Below are 15,611 nucleotides of genomic sequence, written 5' to 3' on the forward strand. Positions count from 1 at the left end.
AGAGCTCTACACCCCACACAAAGGGAATACACTTGCCTTTCGGCAGCTCATCATTCTCTATCTCGTATAGATTTTTTCTTTGTCTCTTGCTCCCTTTTCCCCCTAGTCCAAGATGTGAACATTAACCCTATCTTACTTTCTGATCATGCACTCATCACTTTTTCATTCTACACAAAAAAAAGAAATGTCTCCATATAGATTGTGGAGATTCCCATCATATCTCACTAGCTTAAAGATCACTTGGATACAGCATGGAATGATTTTCACTCACATAATAAGACTACCTTACCTACTGATCCCTCTCATTATTGGATGGCGGCTAAATCTGTACTGCGAGGTTCCATCATGGCTTTTGAAGCCACCCTGCAGAAGCAACACTCCCACTCGTACACCACACTACAAGAATCCCTGACAGATGCCTATGCATCTTATGTCTAATCTCCCACTACTGCCAACCGCGCTAAATACCTTACTGCAAAAACTCTTGTTGAAGAATTGCTTCAAACTATGGGGTATATGCAATTCACGGCGAATCGCGGCAATTTTTCGCCGTTTTTTAATTCGACTCAATTCGACAGGTGAATTCCGGCAGGTGGCTGCCGGAATTCACCATATTCAATGTAAAACGGATTCGCCAGACCCGCGGGCGAAAATCGTCCGATTTGGCGGATTTTGCCGCGATTTTAAAACATGGGAAAAACCCGGAAAAAAAAATGGCGTGGGGTCCCCCTCTCCAAAGCATAACCAGCCTCGGGCTCTTCGAGCTGGTCCTGGTTCTAAAAATGCGGGGAAAAATTGGGCAGGGATCCCCCGCATTTTTAAAACCAGCACCGGGCTCTGCGCCTGGTGCTGGTGCCAAAAATACGGGGGACAAAAAGAGTAGGGGTCCCCCGTATTTTTAACACCAGCATCGGGCTCCACTAGCTGGACAGATAATGCCACAGCCGGGGGTCACTTTTATGCCGTGCCCTGCGGCCGTGGCATTAACTACCCAACTAGTCACCCCTGGCCGGGGTACCCTGGGGGAGTGGGGACCCCTACAATCAAGGGCCCCCCCCCCAGCCACCCAAGGGCCAGGGGTGAAGCCCGAGGCTGTCCCCCCCCATCCAATGGGCTGCGGATGGGGGGGCGGATAGCCTTTTGTGATAATGAAAAGAATATTGTTTTTTCCAGCAGTACTACAAGTCCCAGCAAGCCTCCCCCGCAAGCTGGTACTTGGAGAACCACAAGTACCAGCATGCGGGAGAAAAACGGGCCCGCTGGTACCTGTAGTACTACTGGAAAAAAAATACCCAAATAAAAACAGTACACAGACACCTTGATAGTAAAACTTTATTACACACTACCGACACACACATACTTACCTATGTTGACACGCCGACTGCCACAGTCTCCGACGATCCGAGGGTACCTGTGAAAAAATTATACTCACCTTCCAGCGTCCAGAGGTACATCCACGTCCAGAGTATAATCCACGTACTTGTTAAAAAAACAAACCGCAAATACCCGATCCAGCGGACTGAAAGGGGTCCCATGCTGACACATCAGACCCCTTTCTCCCGAATGCCGGGACATCACGTGACTCCTGTCACTGAAGTCCCTTCAGCCAATCAGGAAGCGCTACTTCCGTGGCGCTCACCTGATTGGCTGTGCGCTGTCTGTGCTGTGACAGCGCATCGCAAAGTCGCTCCATTAGTTTCAATGGTGGGAACCCGCGGTCAGCCGCTGACCGGCGGGTGACCTCACCGCTAGCCCCCTAAGTTCCCACCATTGAATATAATGGATGGGGCTGTGTGATGCGCTGTCACAGCACAGACAGCGCACAGCCAATCAGGTGAGCGCAACGAAGTTGCGCTTCCTGATTGGCTTTAGAGACCTTTGTGTGACAGCTGTCACTGACAGGTCTCATTCGTGGAAAGGGGTCTCATGTGTCAGCATGGGACCCCTTTCAGTCCGTGTGGTCGGTTGTCCGGTTTGTTTTTTTCTCCAAGTACGTGGATTTATCTCTGGACCCTGGTTGAGGTGAGTATATTGATCTTTTATTTTCAGGTACCCCTGGATTCTACATGGAGAAGAGGACCGATGTCGGCGTGTGAACATAGGTAAGTATGTGTGTGTCGACGTATGAAATAAAGTTTTACTATCAAGGTGTGTGTGTCCTGTTTTTATTTGGGTATTTTTTCCCCAGTAGGACTACAGGTACCAGCGGGCCCGTTTTTCTCCCGCATGCTGGTACTTGTGGTTCTCCAAGTACCAGCTTGCGGGGGAGGCTTGCTGGGACTTGTAGTACTGCTGGAAAAAACAATATTCTTTTCATTATCACAAAAGGCTATCAGCCCCCCCATCCGCAGCCCATTGGATGGGGGGGGACAGCCTCGGGCTTCACCCCTGGCCCTTGGGTGGCTGGGGGGGGGACCCCTTGATTGAAGGGGTCCCCACTCCCCAGGGTACCCCGGCCAGGGGTGACTAGTTGGATATTTAATGCCACGGCCGCAGGGCACGGCATAAAAGTGACCCCCGGCTGTGGCATTATCTGTCCAGCTAGTGGAGCCCGATGCTGGTGTGAAAAATACGGGGGACCCCTGCTCGTTTTGTCCCCCGTATTTTTGGCACCAGCACCAGGCGCAGAGCCCGGTGCTGGTTTTAAAAATACGGGGGATCCCCTGTCAATTTTTCCCCGGATTTTTAGAACCAGGACCAGCTCGAAGAGCCCGAGGCTGGTTATGCTTTGGAGGGGGGACCCCACGCCATTTTTTTTAAGGATTTTACCGTTCCAGCAACAACAAAAAAAATTATAAAAAAATAATATTTTAAAAAATATATAAATAATATTTGTGCCTCCAAAAAAAAAAAAAAAAGTACCTAATCCCTTCTAATATAAATAGATATGCTATTCCTAAAAAAAAAAACACCAAAAAAAACATGTTTAAATTTTTTTTGATTGTTTTCACCCTCCAAAGTGTGGCGGATTGAAAATGACGAATTTGCTGTCTAAAAGCACTGCTGTCGAATTTCCAAACTTGAATTGAATATGCTTTGGTCGAATTGCAGCACTTGTATCATTGCAGAAAAGTCGAATTTGCAAAAATTCGAATTTCAAAACGTCGAATTTTGAAAGTCCGTTTTTTGGTCGGAAAGCACTGAATTGCATAGGCAAATTTTTTTTTGGGGGCGAAAATGACCCGAAATTCGACAATTTCGGGAATTCGACCGCAATTGCATATACCCCTATGTCTGATAAGATGCAATTCTCCTCTCATTATCGATTTCACAAATTCGGTAATAAGACTAGTAAATTACTTACCAATATCCTTATGGCACTATGCCTCCGATGACCATTAACCCTCTCAAATTACACCACTTCAAATGCACAAATATCACAGGTTATGACTGACTTCTATACTGACATCTACTCCCCCCCTAATCCTTCTCCTACCACCCCTCCTCTGACCTCACCTGTACAAGACGCACGTAAACTAGAAAATATTTGGACACAAGCCACCTATCCACATTTATCTACAGAGTTCTCAGACTCTCTCACGGCTCCTATCTCAGTGGCTGAAATAAATAAAGTCATCAAAGCACTTAAGCCTGCCAAGGCTCCGGGTCCTGATGGATTCTCTGGAGATTTTTATAGATTACTCCTTGACAAATTTGCCCCGGTCTTTGAGTCTGTCTATAATCATATCTTGGTTAATCAGTTCCTCCCCTCACATTTAAATTCTGCTATTATCAAAGTGATTCCAAAACCGGTCCGAGACCTTTCTAACCCTGGGTATTATCGTCCCATCTCGTTATTGAACTGTGACTATAAAAACCTGACCAAGATATTGGCAGACCGTCTTAATCCTCTTCTTCCTCATATAATCCATCAGGACCAGACGGGCTTTATTAAGGGCAGACACTCAGTATGCAACGTACGTAAGGTTCTGGCAGCCACCCAAGAATTACACTCTGTGATGTCTCTTGACTCCCCTAATCTTATCCTGACAATTGATGCCGAAAAGGCTTTCGACCTTGTCCATTGGCCGCATTTATTTGCCACCATGTCCAAATTCAAAATCCCTGACCAATACATATCTTTCATTCAAACCCTATATTCAAACTCTTCTTCACAAATCGCCTGCAATGGTTATTTATCCCCTCCTTTTCCAATCCGAAAAGGCACACGGCAAGGTTGTCCTCTTTCCCCCCTGCTCTTTGCCATCACCTTGAACTCCTCACACTATCTCTTCACTCATCTACTGACTTTACTGGGATCCCCCTTGTGAATTCGGAATTGTAGCTGATGACATGTTGCTTTTTGTGTCCAATCCCTTAACCTCTATCCCGGTGATCATAGACATTATATCCTCTTTTGGACCCCCTTCTGGCTACAAGATCAATGTCAACAAATCTGAAATTCTCCCTATCGCTCCCTTATCGCCTTTGCTGTCCATGCACCCCACTTTAACTCAATTCACTATACAACCCTCTCATATCAAATATCTAGGTATTGCTATCACCCGAGACCCCCACAAGATTTATAAAGCTAATTTCACACCCTTATTCTCCAAAATTAAAACACAATTAAACTCTTGGACAAAACAACTTCTCTCACGTCTTGGTAGAGCGGCCATACTCAAAAGTATAATATTTCCAAAATTTTTTTACTGCCTCCAAATGATACCTTGTCCCCTGCAAAAATCCGACATACAACTCTTAAATTCAATTATGTCTTCTTTCCTATGGTCTGGTAAGAAACCTAGGATGCATATCTCTAAGTTGATCCGTCCTAACAAACAAGGTGGCTTGGGCATCCCGGATTTTTCCTTCTATCACTTGTCAATTCATTTTTGATACATTTCAGACTGGCTATTCAATAAATCTACGTATTCAGACCGCTCTCTGGACGGCTCTATTTTTTCCCCATTCTCACCAAGTGCCCTGCTACATACCCCATTGCATCTTCTCCCCCCATGTCCTAAATCGCATTCTATTTAGAAGGACTTACGACGCTTGGGTACACATAAACATAATCCTGAATAGGGATCATACGATCCCTCTCTGGGGTAATCCTAATTTCTCCCCCTCACTTCTCAACACTTCCTTCTTACATTGGCGCACAATAGGGCTAGATCTCGGCACCAAACTATTTGATCCTGTAGGGATTACATTGTCCTTCGCCATGTTACAGAAGACCTATGACATCCCACAATCCAATTTCTACATGTATCTCCAAGCTCAACATTATATTGACACCTTGAAACCCTCTATTTTCTCACCTTCTTCCCCAGACCCTTTACTTCCACTGTTTCTAATTTTACACACCGGAGCCTACAAAACATACTTTCTATATAATCAACTGCATGACTCCTCTGGGAAATCTCCTTTTTCTTCTCTCTTAACTTCTTTGCTTCAGATATCCCAGACATTACTATTACCCAATGCTTATTTGGTCATTATCATACTACCATGAAGATTCTCCAATCAGCATATCTACAAGAAGTCCACTTCAGGCACAGAGGAAATATATGCATTCCTCGGAGCTGGGTGAATGTTGCAAATGTAAAATGTCAAATGCTAAATTTTTCCACTGCTTCTGGTCATGTTAAAAAATACTCAAATTCTGGAATAAAGTTCTGGCTATCATCAACACCTTGTTTTCTACATCATTAGTTATAGATCCCATCGCATGCCTCTGCATACATTTTAAGAACTGTACTCTTCCAGCCAATACAGCTTCTATTATCCCCCTACTCACAATAATTCTGACCATGTCCAAAAATGTATTTTAACAGTTTGGATGGAAAAAGCAGCTCCGACTGTATATGAACTGAATAATAGATTGCTACAATTACTCCTTTTTGTCAGATGCTCACTGGCATTAGAACCCTCTCTCTCTTATGACAAATTCGTCCTAAAGTGGAAATATTACCTAAACACCCGTGACTTAGCACGACTACCCAACCTTTTTTCTACCTTCCCCTCCTGACCAGGGTTTATATCCCCTTTTACTTACTCTATCTCTGTCTTTTCGACATTGAAATGATATGTATAGATATGCATTTATTTCTAACATTGTATTATACCGTTTTTTGATGACTATTATCACTATACTCACACATCCCTGGGCTTTGTAATACTGAGTGTCACATAATCGTAACCCTTTTACTTTATTATAATCTTGATTATTTCCTGATAAAATAGATGCCAGGCTTCTATCTCTCATCTCGGTCTCTTCCCTCTCAGTGAATGTATCTCTCCAATTGAATGGATTGTCTACCTGATATCGCTTCATAATGTTAGGTGACCCAATCATGCTCTCCCCCTTTGCACCTCTCCCTCCACCCTCCTGTCTTGTCATTGTCTGTCCTCCCCCCAAACAGGTTAAATATCTCATCTGTTTTGATTCTTGTTGATCCTTGATCCAATCCCAGTTTTATATCTGTCTCTGACTATTAGAAGTGGTGAATACGTCTATTTTATCCCTGTTATTGACTTTGATATGTCTATGTTACTATCGATGTACTGCACTTGACAAGTTCAAAACAACTTCAATAAAAACGACTAAACCAAAAGTGAATGTCAGGGGGGAAAAAATATAGATTGGCACTTTGGGAATCGAACCCGGGACCCTCAGCGTGGGAGGTGGGAGTCTTCACCGCTAGCCCACGTCGTTACATGGTAGATAAACAAGTTCATGTGTAAAAGTAATGAAAGCAGCGATTCCTTCCCATTGGTGTACGTTTATGCCGTTAGGGGACTCTGACGCTCATTTAGTGCACTGTACACACTTTAAAGTAAAAAACAAAAAATAACACCTACATACTAAATGGGGTAATATTAGGGGATTCTGTACTGGAAAAATACTTAGGGGTTCACATAGATAACAAATTAAGCAGCAGTACCCAAAGCAGGAGTGCAGCAAAGAAGGCTAATTGTTATGATTCCAGTACTTCTGACCAGAGGAGATCTTATGACAGAGGCCAGAGTACTGGAAGGGAATGCTGGTTACGGGAGCAGGAAAGCCTAGTAACCCCTGGCGCCCTAACTCCGTTGTCTCGCCCGTGTTATCAGAAATCCCCTGCGAGACTATGGTTGCTTGAGCCCATGGCAGCCGCGTTTGAAGGGCGGATTATGTCTGCCCAACTCCGATGCCCCCTCAGGTCTTAATGGGAGACAAAGGGAAATCCGAGACAGGGTGATAACAAGGGGCCCTCTGACTAAGAAACCAGGCCAGGGGCTACAAGCTAACTAACTTAAACCAGAAGTATGTGCGGACAAACCGCCAGGGAAAAGGACAACCAAAAATCCACTAATCCGTAACTCCTATCCAGCACCGCTGGATACCAGAGTGGATTTGTGGGAGCGGAATCCTCCGCAAAAAGCTCCGAAACACAATATAACCAAATGATAAATAGTAAGCGGTCAAGCCGCAACACACGGCTATGCCGCGACTCACGAACACCACAGGATCTTAAAGGTGCTCGGTCTGGACTCCAGGAAAAGATGACAACTTCCGAGTACTGGACCACTGAGGACAGGAACGACCGGATAGAACAGGACTGGAAAACTCTCTGCAACTGACACAGCAAACAGGAAGCTATTACCGGCGTCTGTGAGAAGTCCTGAGAGTGCCTTTAAATGAGAGCCCTCCAATCAGGAGCCAGACAGGGCTAATTACAACATGCCGTGCAGCTGCATGCTGCACGGCCAGGAACCAGTGAGGTGATTAACTTAGACCCAGCAACGGGGAACGCGGTCCGACAGTGGCGTCCCCGTTGCTAGGGTCTGAGCGGCTCCGTGCGCCCGGCGTCTAGCGTTGCTAGGGAGCCGGCGGCTGTCCGCATGCGGCGTCCCTAGTTGCTAGGCGCCGGGCCGCACTGACGAGCGGACCCTCGGCGCCTAACACTAATAAGATATTAGCATGCATAAAACGGGGAATTGATGCAAGGGACGAGAGTATTATACTCCCATTATATAAATCACTAGTGAGGCCACATCTTGAATACTGTGTGCAATTTTGGGCACCATATTACAAAAAGGATATCCTGGAGCTAAAAAAAAGGTTCAGAGGCGGGCGACCAAACTAATCAAGGGCATAGAGACTCTGGAATACAAGAATAGGCTTGCAAGGCTAGGCATGTTTACATTGGAAAAGAGGAGACTAAGAGGGGACATGATCAACATCTACAAATATATAAGGGGTCAATACACAGAGCTTGGGAGGGACCTGTTTTCTATAAGAACAGCACAGAGGACACATGGTCACTCGCTTAGGTTAGAGGAGAGGAGTTTCCGCACATTTAGGCAAAAAGGTTTTTTCACAGTAAGGACAATACGTGTTTGGAATTCCCTGCCTGAGAGAGTAGTAACTGTGGACACAGTCAACACCTTTAAGAATGGGTTAGATAAATTCCTATTGAATAAATATATTCAGGGTTATGGTGAGTAGGCATGCATTATAGTTAATTTAACTAGTCCTAACATAAAAATAACTAGTCTTATAATATGACTGCATAGGAGACCACAAATAGGTTGAACTCGATGGACAATTGTCATTTTTCAACCTTAGTTACTATGTTACTATGAGCTACATTATTCCTTTCACACATTAGTTGCGTCTGCATACACAAGTGTTTTAACACGTTCATTTGCGTCTGTATAAACTATTCACACAGTGATTTGACATCCAGGAACTTATAAGGTAGCTTTTATCTCTCCCCATTATACTTAATGCTAAGGTATTTGGACACTCACATATCCATAACATCAATTGACCATACTGTACCTGTAACACGTTCGTTTGCATTGCTACTATGCTACCAGGCTCAGACTGACACACATGCTGCGTACAAACCACATCTTATATTTGAATGTATGTGAATTCATTGCTACTATGCTACCAGGCTCAGACTGACACACATGCTGCGTACAAACCACATCTTATATTTGAATGTATGTGATGTTTTTCTTGTAATTTCCTATGTATGTGATTGAATTTATTGTGAATAGCTAGAGTAGTTTTAGTCTGCTGACCCACCCTGTGCAATTTGTTCTATGATCAATTAGCATTTCAATCAGGTGACCAAATGTTCAGAGGTAGGCCTGTTCCTAATCAGAGACAGTATTTCCTTAGAGTCAGTTAAGGGGTCAGCTTGCTGGGGGTAGCTTGCTGGAATTTTTTAAGTGTGGAATTAATAAGTGTGTTATCCGAACAGTTAAAAAAACAGTTGAACAAACATTGAAAAACATCAAGAAAAGGTAACTTACTTTAACAACTTACTCTAACTCCACTTAACCCATAAAACACAAACAACCTCAGCATGTTCATCAAACTACTGTGTCTAATTTCAATTCATGGAATTCTCACCAAATTTAACACATTCTACACTCACCCTGAAACTCACCCCTCTGTACACATTACAGCTTCTATTCTCCACTCCCCTCTTCTAAACACTCATGAGATTTATACTTTCCTCTCTGCAAGTACTTTGACAACCACAATTGGCCACCAGTACAAACACTCGCAAACATCCACCAAGATTTATCTCACTCTTCTGCTATTATTAGCTGGTGACATATCACCAAATCCAGGCCCCAACCACCTTTCCCTCTCACACTCTGCTGTCTCAAAACAACATAGAAATCCATCTAACCTCATAAATATCACGTGTCTCCCATCCCCCTCCAAATCACTAAAATGTGCCTTATTGAATGCACGCTCTGTTTGTAACAAATTAACATCCATCCATGACCTCTTCATATCTCACAACTTTAATCTGCTGGCTATAACAGAAACATGGCTCACACAATCAGACACTGCCTCCCCTGCAGCACTGTCACATGGTGGTTTCCACTTCTCACACACATCTAGGCCTAATAATAGTAAAGGTGGTGGGGTCGGAATCTTACTGTCACAGTTTTTCACATACACTGTTCTACCTCAGGTTCCATCACTCGCATTCACCTCATTTGAAGTTCACTCTATCAGGATTTTCACCCCCTTCTCTCTGCGTGTTGCAGCTATCTATCGCCCTCCTGGGCAACCTAAACAACAATTTCTAGAAGATTTCTCTGCCTGGCTCCCACACTTCTTATCCTCTGACATCTCCACCATCATTATGGGCGATTTCAATATAGCTCTTGACAGTCCACAATCTGTTCATGCATCCAAACTCCTCTCTCTAACCTCCTCTCTTGGCCTAACCCAATGGTCCGACTCCTCTACTCACCATGAGGGCCACTGCCTTGATCTTGTGTTCACCAGGCTCTGCTCAGTTTCCGAATTCACTAACACTCCTTTCCCTCTCTCTGATCACAACCTGATCACCTTCACAATCTCTTCTATTACTTTAAATTCTAGGACACTAAAACCAAGCAAGCCTCCTCTAACCCGCAGAAATACTAACAATATACATTTTCAACAACTTTCCACTTCTCTGCAACAACTGCTCTCACCAATCTCGACATTTACTACACCTGACACTGCTGTATCACACCTGCACCAGACCCTAGAGAGTGCCCTTGATGAAGTGGCTCCAGCTACCCATCACACTCCACGTAGGCTTAGATGCCAACCATGGCACTCTAAATCAACAAGACACCTACAAAAACTGTCACGTAAAGTAGAACGTCAGTGGCGGAAATCTCAGAATCCAAGTGACTTTTTCACATATAAGACTACCTACCACTCCTATCGTCAGGCCCTGGACACTGCCAAACAAACATATTTCCAATCTCTCATCTCTTATCATGCCAACAACCCCAAGCGACTTTTTAATACATTTAAATCACTTCTTTACCCTCCCTCACCTCCCCCACTAGCTACTATCCGTGCACAAGAACTTGCTTCCTACTTCAAGGATAAGATTGATAAAATCCGAGATGAAATGGTATGCTCTAACTCAGCCAGTGACCTGCTCAATTCCCTACCTGAACCCTCTGGCACTTTCTCTTCATTTGATCCCACAAGTGAAGATGAAGTATCAACACTCTTTTCATCCTCCTACTCCACTACCTCTCCTCTTGATCCTATACCCTCACAGGTCAGTAAAACTTTGTCTCCTGTGCTTATCCCAACCTTAACTAAAATCTGTAATCTCTCTCTCTCTACTGGTATCTTTCCCTCTCTGTTTAAACATGCAGTCATTACTCCCATTCTAAAAAAACACAACTCTGACCCAAACACACTCTCTAACTACCGTCCCATTTCTCAGCTACCCAGTCCCTCCAAGCTACTTGAGAGGCTTGCCTACACTCGCCTTACACTCTTTCTTAACTCGCACAACTTATTGGATCCACTTCAGTCAGGCTTTCGTGCCCAACACTCCACAGAGACGGCACTGACCAAAGTAGTGAATGATCTAGTCACTGCTAGATCAAAAGGCCATTACACACTACTTATTCTTCTAGATCTCTCTGCTGCTTTTGACACTGTTGACCACTCTCTTCTCATACAAACACTACAATCCCTAGGTCTTCAGGACACAGCCCTTTCTTGGTTCTCATCCTACCTATCTAATCGCTCTTTCAGTGTTCACTTCTCTGATTCTACCTCCTCTTCTCTACCTCTATCAGTTGGAGTACCGCAAGGCTCAGTCTTAGGTCCTCTGCTTTTCTCAATCTATACCTCCTCTCTTGGTAAACTAATCAGCTCCTTTGGATTTCAGTATCATTTGTATGCTGATGATACTCAAATCTACCTATCCTCCCCAGATTTGTCACCACCAGTATTGGCTCGTGTCACTGGATGCCTGTCTGCCATTTCATCTTGGATGTCATCTCGCCACCTCAAACTCAACATTTCCAAAACCGAATTAATTATTTTCCCACCAGCTAAGAGTAGTTACCAACCTGATATCTCTATAACTGTTGACAATGCAACTATCCACCCCACCCCACAAGCTCGTTGCCTAGGTGTCACCCTTGACTCTGAACTGTCCTTTGTTCCACACATTCAATCTGTCTCTAAATCATGTTACATGCACCTTAAAAACATATCCAAAATACGCCCTTATCTTACACAAGACACTGCAAAAACTCTAATCCATGCACTCATCATCTCCCGCATTGATTATTGTAATAGTCTCCTTACTGGTCTTCCCAAACATAGGCTATCACCACTTCAATCCATTTTAAATGCAGCTGCGAGGCTAATCTTCCTCGCCAGACGTTCTTCATCTGCTGATCCGCTCTGTCAGTCCCTCCATTGGTTACCGGTATTCTACCGTGTCAAATATAAAATACTTTTACTTACATACAAGGCTATTAACCAAACTGCACCATCATACATCTCCTCACTCATCTCAAAATATCTCCCTACCAGACCTCTCCGCTCTGCACAAGATCTGCGTCTCTCATCCACATGTATTACCTGTTCCCACTCAAAATTACAGGACTTTACCCGGGCTTCACCCACTCTGTGGAATGCACTCCCACGCACAATAAGACTCTCCTCTAGTCTCCAAACCTTTAAACGTTCTCTGAAAACTCATCTCTTCAGACAAGCCTACCAAATTTCAGACCCACACACATAACCTTCACAGCTTCCCTATCAAGTTACATCCCCTCTGTACAGTCCACATAAACTCACATTTTGTCTTCCAACATTGCTGGGTGATCATATCATATAAGAACCTAGCAACCTGGGGAACCATTATGTGACAGGTAGCATCTATCCTTGTGTATCAATGCCTATTTCCCTATAGATTGTAAGCTTGCGAGCAGGGACTTCCTACCTCTGTCTGTCTGTCTGTCTGTCTTTGCCCAGTTTTGTTCTATAATTGTTGTTCTAATTGTAAAGCGCAACGGAATATGCTGCGCTATATAAGAAACTGCTAATAAATAATAAATAATAAATAATAAAATTTGTATATGCTGCACTATTTGCGTCTGTACTGTATATACTGTTATAGACTGTATGACATACTGTAGCATAATGTAGCATAATGAGACGAACCAGTAAAGTAGTTCTTACGCTGTACTGTAGTTCAGTATTGTATGTTAATGGTGACCACATGCATGCGTATCAGTGATTTTAAAAAGCGACATCTGGTGGCTGATCTTAGGTATTACACTCAAAGGAAGAAACATTTGTGATGATCCGCAACAAGATACCCCCTTGTTTGTGCCTGGATGACACAGTTACACACAAAATGAACACACGAGGGGGGTTATTTCTTTAAAGAAAACCAAATACCTATGATTACTCGGGTAGATTCACCATAATACAGGGTTGGTGTTGCTCCCCAGAGTCAGAAAACCAAATATTCTAGAAAGAGAAAAGAAGACTCTATCTTGGGGGCACTCTTTGAAATATAAATAGGGCCAGATCTGGCCCTATTTATATTTCAAAGAGTGCCCCCAAGATAGAGTCTTCTTTTCTCTTTCTAGAGTATTACACTCAAAGGTAACGCCAAACGCTCTGTGTGCCTCCCTTCAACTAGGCGCGCCTCCTTGCGCCCAGGCATGCTGCGTATGCCCGATCGCGACTAACGCCTCAGTCAGCCAAGATAACAGAGGACCCATCTGTATATTTTCTAGGCAGTGTCTGTGATCTACCATGCATTCCTTCCCCTATATTATGGCTTGAAGGTGCCTCACCCTGACTGTGATACGTGTTGACTCATGGGTATGTGTAAAAGCTCTCCTCTGTATTCTCCCCGTCTGTCTGTGATGCCTGATGACCACCTCTTATCGCCCTGTTTGAACCCCTCTTTATGCCAACTGTGCCCGATAAAAAAACCTTTGTTGTACTGTTCTCTGTATGTCTTTTTGATGTAGTCACTCCCCGTTTGGTCCTTATCTTGAAGGGCATAAGAACTAGTTGCTGTGTATTGACTGTTGTCCTTGTCACTCTGCTGTGCGCGCTGTCATTACCTATGGTGGGGGCTATTGCGCTTGTGCTCTGCTGCCCCCGTGCCCCGCATTAATGTCCTTGCTTGCCTTGCCATTGGCCACATGACCCTGATGCTGGGACTGTAGTGCCTCAGGGCTGTGTGTCACCATTCCGTTGGAATGTTTGTAATAATGATAGTAATTCGGGCTAAAAACCGTCAGACCTTACATTATTGCTATAGCATGAGGGGATGTAGGATATGGGCTACCTGATCCTCTCCTCCTAACCTGGCTGCTGCGCTGGGATGGGCGGGGTTCTGGGGTATATTTTCTGTCTCCACTAATATGGTTGCTGAGCCTTACAGAGATTGGGTCAGGGGAGCCTAATCTGCCCCCTCCAATATGGCCATCACTCTGCTGAAATGCCGGGACAGGGGAGTCTGATCTGCCCCTTCCAATATGGCTGCTGTGCTGAAAGGCGGTTCGGTCAGGGGAGGTTTTTCTGCCCACACCAATAAGGTCACCGCAGTCAGATGAGGTGGAGTGACGGCTGCGATGGGGGTGATCAGGACTGGTATTAGTGTTCATTCTAGCACCCTGCACCTTTCAACTCCTGTGCAGTTCCTCTTTCCTGCCTGGGGTGTCGCTCTCTGCTCTGGTCCTTCTCAGCACACACAGGTCTGTATCACAGCACAGAGTAACAGATCAGAGTGTGCTGAGAAGCACCACAGCAGAGAGTGACACCACAGGCAGGAAAGAGGAACTGCATGGATTTTGAAAGGTGCAGGGTGCTAGAATGAACACTAGGTATGATGAGGTTCCCACGATTGAGTGAAGTGCTTAGGGGCCAAGGACAGACCATGCCATGACTCCCCAACACTGGTGGACAGCAGTCGTCAGTCAAGCACATACTCCTTGGCAGCTTCTTCAAAGAGAAGGTGGAGGCAGCACCTACATTCCAGGCATAATGAAGTTAACCAATGAACTGTAGTATTGGGGCTATAAACTGAAGGTTAGCCTGATGGGTACATTTTGCCTCATGAAGGATGTGAGATCTGCAGGAGCAGGAGGCTAAGCTCAGACAAGGCAGGGTTAAAGGGTCTTCTGTAGAGAGGGAAGGCCCAGACAGTAGACGTTTGAGGTGATGACTTGGAAGAACAAAAGGCAGTGATTCGGAAAGGTGCAGCAACTACTGAAGTCTCGGCAGCCCTGCTCCTGCTGCCTGGGATGAGAGACTGTACAGTAGACCTGTTGCAGCCCACCCATGGGTGATTTGTTACACACAGGAGACACCATGCAGCAGCAGAAGCAGCCGTGAGAAATCATAGTAAGTGCTGCTGGGAGTAGTTCAGTGAGTGCTGGGGTGGATGACCTCGGGTGGTGGCGTTACTGAATAGGGAAGCTGTCAGTGCAATGAGGAGAAATGCATCAGTACAGTATGTGCATACTGACACTCAGCAATATTAGAGTGCAGCATCATTGTTTTCCACCCCATCATGTCACTGTAGCAGCCTCATGTACATAAGGGTCTCAGACAGCTTGTAGCATCCCAGCACATGTGTAATATTCCTTCAGGACAGGCTGGGACTTATGGTTCCACAGAAACTGCAGAGTCATGTGATACATATTTATTTATGATTTTACACATTTAGACTATATATATATATATATATATATATATATATATATATTTGTTGTTATTATTATTAACCAGATTAATGCCTTCAGTGTATCACAACGCATCTGTATACTTACATTGAATATGGTGGTAATTAATGAAAACTATAGCA

General features: G+C 44.4%; 1 protein-coding gene across 3 annotated transcripts in view; it reads right to left on the bottom strand.

Annotated features, from left to right (window-relative positions):
- The window catches only part of LOC134945751 (uncharacterized), a 708,129-nt gene that overhangs the window by 399,318 nt on the left and 293,200 nt on the right, over positions 1-15,611 (bottom strand). The gene's annotated exons all lie outside the window — the stretch shown is intronic.

This window comes from Pseudophryne corroboree, chromosome 7 (genome assembly GCF_028390025.1).
Source record: "Pseudophryne corroboree isolate aPseCor3 chromosome 7, aPseCor3.hap2, whole genome shotgun sequence".
Classification (NCBI taxonomy): Eukaryota; Metazoa; Chordata; class Amphibia; order Anura; family Myobatrachidae; genus Pseudophryne; species Pseudophryne corroboree.